The sequence below is a fragment of the Liolophura sinensis genome, chromosome 6, assembly GCF_032854445.1.
Source record: "Liolophura sinensis isolate JHLJ2023 chromosome 6, CUHK_Ljap_v2, whole genome shotgun sequence".
In the NCBI taxonomy this organism is placed as follows: Eukaryota; Metazoa; Mollusca; class Polyplacophora; order Chitonida; family Chitonidae; genus Liolophura; species Liolophura sinensis.
This window is the reverse complement of record NC_088300.1, coordinates 53965976-53974864: the sequence shown is the minus strand read 5'-3', so window position 1 is coordinate 53974864 and position 8889 is coordinate 53965976.

Here is an 8889-nt window from a genome sequence, read left to right as displayed (position 1 = left end):
GGGTAAGACAGCAAACATATGTTGGACAGAATTGTATCCAATGTTTGGGCCATGTTTGAAGATTTTCAGGAAGTGTGGCGGTCCAAAGAGCAAGGTATTCATAATAGATCGACAAGCGAGTACAAATAATCCTGAAATGTTTGCTCAGATGTCTTTGTCATTTCAAAAAGTGTTAATATTTCTTGACCTATATTTACCCCCGCAATGAATATATATATCAATCCTGTATATATGGCCTAATGTTGGCGCCATCTTTTACTACTTACTTCTATAGTGCTTACATTTTGCGTTTACTTGCTGTCAGAAATACTGATATTTCAAGTTTGTATTGAGATAACTACACCACTTATTGTTTTCTTGTCTTTAAATCTTTATGTACTTATACTACACAGTTTGAAATATTGTTGTTTGACATTTAAACCGTGGACATAGTTCTGTGGTATCGGTTGTTTCGTTTGTTTGGAAGCAATTTCTTGGTTTTGTTAATAACAGAAAATCCAGTTTGAGTACCGCTATGGTAGTGGAACAATGCAAGTTTGTCTGCTTTTTTTATATGTATATTTTTATTGTCATGTTGACAGACAGTATCGTGAAATGATATGTCTTTGATTGAAGAACTTTGGATGTTGTAATTTTTTGCACAGCTTGAGGAACGGTTTATAAAGAGCTTTGTGCAGCAAAGTTAACTGATTTTCTTGTGAAGAATATCCTTTTCCCAGAAGGCATATATTTGTATTGTTTGTTGCAATATTAGGATTCTGGCCTCCAGATACTCGTATATACCTTATTTGAAGCCTGTTTTATGGAAAAGAAAGAACATTTTTGATTGAGTTTTGAACTATGTAACAATATTCTGTCAGTTTATTGTGGTGTTTTATAATACAGTGACTTAGTTACGGTTTTATCAAACTACGGATTATTTTGTGTAGTTTTGATTGAAGTAATATTAATGTGTATCAGTACTAGTACGAATTTTTGTTGTAGAGCAATTCAATTTTGAAACTATTGAATATATAATATTTTGCCATACATTGCTCGTCAAGCAGTATATACAGTAAGTTAGTTTTGAATGATGAGCATTCCCTTTGCTGTATTTCCACACTGAATATTCCACGTGGGGACCAGATATCCTTTGGTTTATGTCACATTTACACCTTGATGAAGGATTACGATTTTTTGACAGTGAACAAGACCTGTTTGTGTCTTCTCCAAGGCTTGCCAACTTAATTTGATGATGGGTTTTTTATAATGTGAACGGAACTTGTATTTCTTAAGACAGGTTCACGTTGGAGACGCTTCTTAATACCATGCAGTGCAATTATTATCATTAATATTTGCTGTTATTGATAGTAGTGGTTTGCATTTTATTGTTTCAGGGAACCAGCTGTATTTTGGCCAAGTGATGAAGTAAGTATTAAACAATACCGTGTTGGTTTGTACTTTCCTTTTGGATATTGGTTAGAGTATATGGATTACATAATGCAGTGCCTTGGTAACTTTGCTTACTGAATTTAATCGACATTGTGGGTGGTTTTGTTTGAAAAAACACCAGTGTGTTATACCACTTGTATACGGACTTAGTGTAATCCAGCTTGACTACTGAAATCTAGCATATCACCATTTACCATATTTTTCTTCAATTACATGTATATACAGTACAATAGTTTTGTGCAGTTATGGTTGAGTATACCTTTCTAAAGTGCTGCTTATTTTTGTATGCTAACCATTTCACGTGAGAACCAGTTGTCAGTGTTAGTGTTACATTGACACCTTGATAAGGAATCAAATATTATATAATATGGGACCAAAGGTATTTTGTGTTTCCTTGCAAATGACAGGTTCTTTATCCCAGATGTTCTCTTTATTATATGTTTTCTCTGTTATATTATGTTTTTAATACCGAGTGAATGTTTGTTTTTGTCATTTTTAGTCAGGTTTATAAAACAATATTCTTTGAACTAAGTAACAGTACTTTGTCGCCTTGTGTTTTCTTTGTATTATATGGTTTTGTGAATTGGTTATTGTTCTATTATGGAGGTAGACGTAATAATTGTACCTTCATCGATTTTATCAAATTTCTAATCGCTACGATCGTTTGAAACAATATCAATGTATGTTACCACCTGTATGTATGAGTATTTACCGCATCCCAATTTGAAGCCTTATAATGGTCATATAATCTCTTTCTATATCCTTTTTCAAGTATATACAGCAGGATAGTTTTGAGGATATGAATTTTGAGCATTACTGTTTAGTGCTAGATTCCAAGTGGACCATTCCATGTTGAGACGACTTAAGGTGTTTACGTTATATATTTACACCTACACCAGTGATAAAGATTTATCGGAATTGTCTGTGTTGTTTCTCTTCGTGTGCATAATTTACATGATTGTTTTTGAGTGCTTTTATCCCGAAGAGAATTTTTATTCTTTCATTGGGATACGATGAGGGGTGGTCTTAATTTCAGATGTGTTTTTTAATTTGTTGTTCTATTAATATGTTTGTGATAATGACTTAACATGTTCATTGTTTATGACTCCTGTTTATATGGCAAGGTATTTGGCTGGACAAGTAACAGTAGGTATGCTTTGTTGGATAATGGTTTAGCTTTGTATTTTATGAAGCCGTAATACAGTTTTCCTTTGGGTCGTTACGCACTTATAATGCTGTATTAATGACTGCGTGTATTGTTTGCTTGAAATAATATCAGACGTTTAATATGTGTTACTATTTGCACATACAACTCTGTCTCATAGCTCACTCTTACACTTCAGAATGGTCATATCTTCATGTCATTTGTCGTTGATTTTGACTACATGCAGATTGCCAGAACCATTCCTTGTTACGTGGCCCGGTTATACTTTTGTTCTACATTCATACGATCTAATAAAGGCTTAAGCCGCACTTCTTTATTCAACACGACAAGTCTCTTTCTCGTACGTGTGCCATTATTTCCAGCGTTTATTTGATATATGACTATGACTGCGACACTGCATTGTGAATAATTCTGGACCAATGATATCTAATAAATTGCAACCAACGTCACTGTATTTTTAAACCTAATTTTGCTTGTGCTAGAGGGTATGTAAAGTGCTACATTTAAAACCATTTACAAGAGCTGTTAGAATAAACCAAAACTGAGGAAAACGGACAGAAGACCGGATTTCACCGGTTACATGTGAGCATTTGCCAACTATTACACTGTTGTCACTGGTCGAATAATACCCACTATGCTTGTAGCTTTAATATCATAAAAATCTTAGATAACCTCAAACAAAATAATCGTGATTTGGAACTACAACGATTGGATAATCACGTCAGCGCCAATGCGCGCTACGCATCATACTCCTTATAGCGCATGAGTCGATCTCTGCCTTTCGTTTTGCATCACTGCAACCAGACAATATTGCTTGCAACAGACGAGCTTGACATTTGGAGCCTGTGGGAGGGATATAGGCTTGTTTCGACTTAGCCTCATCACTTGTGTCCTACCGCGGAACTGTTTAATCAGCATTCATCAATAAGATTGCTTTAGGTGTTCGTTAGATAACATGCTGATAACACACTTTAGATAAAGAGAATGTATGAGTATAAATAATTAGTAGAGACAGAGGTTCAGACGGATTAATTGTGTTATCGGACGTCACTTTCTGCGTCATCACCGTGATCCTAGTGACCTTGGCGTTGTTCAAGATTTCTGTGCAAAATTGGTTATTGGTGGCAGTGTTGTAAAGCGAAATATAGAGATCAACGCCTGCGCTGTAAGGAGTATGGCTGTGCATTTTGGTTTATGAAGTCGAGTAAGACAGGGTTTTCAACATGCATGGAAGAAATACTCCTTACAGAGCATGTGCCTCTCTCGCTTTTCATCACTGCCACCATTAGACTAGCTTGGCCTTTGCAACCTGTGAGACATTCGTCAATAAAATTGCCTCAGGGATCCCTTGGAATCCTGTAATTGTGTTGTACATGATATCATCTTCTTAAGATAAAGAGAATGCGTTTGTGTCAAGTGTTAAAACAAACATAGGTTGAAACAGAATTTTTAAGTTTTCTGAATTCAATTCTTGTCTCATCATCGTAAGTTCAGTGTCCTTGTCGTTTTCAGGCTTTCATTACAAAATTTGTTGGTGGTGACAATCATCTACAGCGAACGTAGAGAGTAAGAGGGTAGGGAGTGTAGGGTTGGGAGTTCTTCCGACAGGGAGTAAGATGTTGAACTCTTCTCGTGTGTCGAATTACGTTTTCGTTTTCTTCGCCTTGGAAGTGAAAATTACTCATAAAGGCAGTGTTCCTATTAAGGCAGCATATGGCATTGCTCTTTTCTATGTCAGTCACACATTCGCTATCACGCTCTCGAAAAAAGCAGGACATTAAAGTGGATCGTGGGCGATGCACGTGTCATGAAAAAATATAACAAACACATGTACGTCAGGTGTGAAAATTACTGTCCAAAGGTCGGGGGTTTATTCCGATCAATCCAATTCCCTCCACCTGAAGACAATCCCTAATACTGCGTTAACCTCTAATGAAAGAAATACATTTTCAAAGAAAACGTTCATAGCTCAAGGATTGCATATGTTTGCGTCTGTGTGATCTATTTGTATGGCTAATCGTGGAAGAGATCATCGAGAAATTGCTGAGGTGAGGCGGTTTTTCTTCGGGTCCTAGACCGCTCAGTTTGATCTATAAACAAAATGTATTCCACGATTGAGAAAGCTAGTTGTCGTATTAACGCGAAACACAAAAACAAAATACAACCAGATACATGATATACTAGCTTTCAAGCATTCACCCGTACACAGTACAGTATTTCTGTAAGCGCAAGGTGAGTTCACGAAACTGACATCTCTGTTACAAGTGATTTGGGTTGACGATGACCAGCTCTATTATAGTTGTCAATAAATAAACGGAATTAGTGGATTAGATGATGAAAATAAACATTGGATTGAAGTTGTGGCTTCAGAGTAGCGGCCCTTGGCTTAACGCTAAACAGTGTAGGTATATTGATCTTCTATACTAGTGCCTTGAAAAACATCAGTCAGAATTTGTGAAGAAATAAAAACCTTTCTGATATCAGTACCTTGTATGACCATAACATGTATGCAAACAAGGACTGTGGATAGTTGGCCATATTTATACATAATATAGATATTGTGCATGCTGTTGGATGTCAGTGATTCTCCTCGAGAGAAGTCACATTTAATGGAACTTATTTCAAAAATGGACAGTTTTTATAACAAAAGTAATTTTCATTTCAAAACTCACAATTTATTTCAAAGATGGTTCCTACAAGGTACATTACCACTGAGCTACGTCTCACTCATTATAATCCTTTAAATTGCTGATATTGCCAATATAGAAACCAAATTTCGTCGTTATTTTCAATTGGTATAGTTGCTTTGTTGAAAATATTTTTCCTCTGAATCACTATACAAGTGACACAAATATTTAAAAATTATCCGAGAAAAATATTTCCAATTCACCCTGAGGTGAAATGGTTGTCTTGAATTTTAGCATTTTCCTATAACGTTAGTGTGAAAAACCTTTGCTATTAGGTGTCAAGATGGCGGGAAGTGTACCATAAGTATGCATGGAAATGTTTTTAGCTGGGTGTTTTTTTTAATGCATATACAATCGGTAGAGGCACAACTTCATAAGATAAATAACTCTATTTGTTTGGTTGATGCGAGAAGGCAACACAAAAAACACTTGTGTTGAAATCTAACATAATAACTTGTGTTGTTTTCATTCACCACAGACATGTGTTACCCCAACACAAACATGTGTTAAATAAATGTGAAGTATACATGTTTGTGTTACAAAATAATAAAACACAACCTTGTGATAAACCAAGATAAGGTCATTTGCTGAATAACAACCTAACTCGTGTTGATACAACAAAAACTGATGTATTTTGCATCACGAGTATTATGTGTAGCATCCAACACATCAGGATACAGTTGCTCAAATATGACACAAGGCTTTCGTTGCAAAGAACACAAGTGTTTTTTGTGTGTGTTTTATTTTACGCTGACAACCATCAGCCACCAGGCAACTACATAACCAACTTGTTGAGGTAAATGGCGTTAATCCATACTGATTCAATCATTCATTCTTGACATATGTTTGATTTATTTATTTATTTGATTCGTGTTTTACGCCGTACTTAAAAATATTTCACTTATATGACGGCGGCCAGCGTTATGGTGAGAGGAAACCGGGCAGAGTCCGGGGGAAACTCACGACCATCTGCAGGTTGCCCCCAGACCTTCTCACGAACGCCAGGAGAAGAGACCAGCATAAGCTGGATTTGAACTCAAAGCGACTGATTGGTGGGAGGCTCCTGGGTCATTCCGGCGCCCTGGCGTGCTAATCCCCTCGGTTGAGAGATAATACCACAACATTGTGATCAGGAGCTTGATTTAAAAGCCAGCCGTATTAAGTGTTAGTGGCTTCCATCGTTTCCAGAACACTTGTATCTGTCAGCGTTTCTAAAATTAGGCCTTCCCTGATGTTATCTCCTGGTAATATGTACAAACGACACATCAAAACCACAGCTCGATGGCGGGTGAACCCAGTGCTATAACCAGGACAAACTAGTGATAAATATGCTCAACATTATGTCAAAAATTAAATACGTACTGTACAGTTTCATTGAATTTGTAACGTACCTAAGGCCTACTTTTGTATTACGTAGCCTGCTGACAATAGATTCCACAGACGAAAACTAAAGCAGGGTTGTCGGGGAAACCGACACAAATAACTAGGGTAGAACTGATAGATAATGCTCATCAGTGTGTCAAAATTAAATGTGCCCGACAAATATCCAAATCGTAATATAATTCCGCTCATTTAGCTATATTCGTATAGCTTGTTGATAACATTATATCCGTCAGTAATGTAATCAAACTGTCACAAATGTGATCGATGGACACAAAGACAAAAAGGCTTGTCCCGTAGCTTTCCAGGGATTTCGACATTAAGACATTCACAGGTTGGCTCATGTATGGAGGCACTCGATGCAGGAACGACAACTCCGGAGGGGATATGTTCCATGTGCATTGCTTTTATGGGTGAGGCTGGCTGAATTGGAAGCCTGGTTTGTAACGTGTTCGTATTTCCTTTCCTGTCATTTGTAAACTAATACTAAGAGAGATTTAATAGACCAGACATTCGACGTAGGCAGGCAAAAATCTATTTATTTATGTACTAATTTAAAACTGACTAAACCTGCACGATCAAGCCGTGGAAGAAAATTCTCCTTGTACCACACTTTGTTGGTTGGGCAGCCTGAATGTGGCTCTAACAATTCGCCCGGTACCACGCTTAGTTCTGTTGACAGCCTGGATTACTTCCCCTTTTACTTTGTTTTGTTCCCTTGACAGGCTGGACTGAGGTTCTAGCATTTCGCCTTGTACAACACTTTATTCGGCTGGCAGTCTGAACTTTGGTTCTAACGAATCACTTTGTACATGTACTATGCTTTGTTCCCTTGACATCCTGGATTGTGGTTCTAACAATATCGCCTTGTATTACGCTTTTTCTGTTGACATCCTGAATTGTGGTTCTAACAATATCGCCTTGTATTACGCTCTTTCTGTTGACATCCTAAATTATGGTTCAAACAATTCGCCTCGTGCTTCGTTTTGATCGGTTGACAGCCTGGATTGTGGTTCCAACAATATCGCCTTGTATTACGCTCTTTCTGTTGACAGTCTGGATTGTGGTTCTAACAATATCGCCTTGTATTACGCTCTTTCTGTTGACAGTCTGGATTGTGGTTGTAACAATTTCCCTTGTACTACACCTTCCTCTACCTTAAGGCATTTGATAAAACATGTATACTATCCAAAAAAAGAAACGCATAGGTGTTTTGTTTTATTTTAAAATGAAATAAATACATTTTGTCTTCATTTCATGAGCAAAATGTGTTTTAATATTGTTAATAGTCACAGTTAGCACACATTTTATTCCTCAAAACATTTCTTGGTTGAAAATGTTGAGTTTGGAGGCCGTTTTTGGAAGAAGTAAAAAATACAGCAACACACTGCATCACGTGCAGACTTACACGCCGAACTTACGCATGGAAAGCTTGCAGTGTGTGACTATAAAACCCCAACTTTGGGCCGGAAATCGGCGTCTTTCAAGTGGTGTTTTCAAGCTGATTCAACATGCCACGTCTTGACACTGTCACAAGAAATATTGCCATTGGAAGACTTCAAGCTGGAGAGTCCCAATCGTCCATTTCTAGGCGTCTACACGTCAGCCAGAGCACGATTTCACGGCTTGCTGCCCGCTACAACAATACTGGGACAACAAATGACCGTCGGCGTTCAGGTCCACCACGTGTCACTACAGCAGCCCAAGATCGCTACATAAGGGTCCTCCATTTGCGTGACCGTTGTGCTACAGCTGAAAGCACAGCAGTCAGCATACCGGGACTGAGGAGGATATCAGGTCAGACAGTGCGGAACAGGCTGAGGGAACATGGACTGAGAGCCAGGACTATGTTGGGATCGTGCTGCGTCCTCACCATCGCGCCAATCGCCTCCGATGGTGTAACAACGTGACTGCATGGACTGTTCAGTGATGAGTCCAGATTCCTATTGCAGAGACGTGATGGTAGAAACCGGGTTTACAGACGTGCTCACGAACGTTATGCCCCTAACTGCGTACGCCAAGTGGAAAGATTTGGTGGAGGGAGTGTAATGATAGGGGCAGCAATATCGTATACTGGTCGTACAAATCTTGTCCACGTTCAGGGAAATCTTACGGCCGTACGCTACCGAGACACCATCCTGCAGCCACACCTCTTACCTGTCATTGACGTTCAGCGGGAGTTGTTCCAGCAGGACAACGCCAGACCGCACACGGCACGTGTCACAA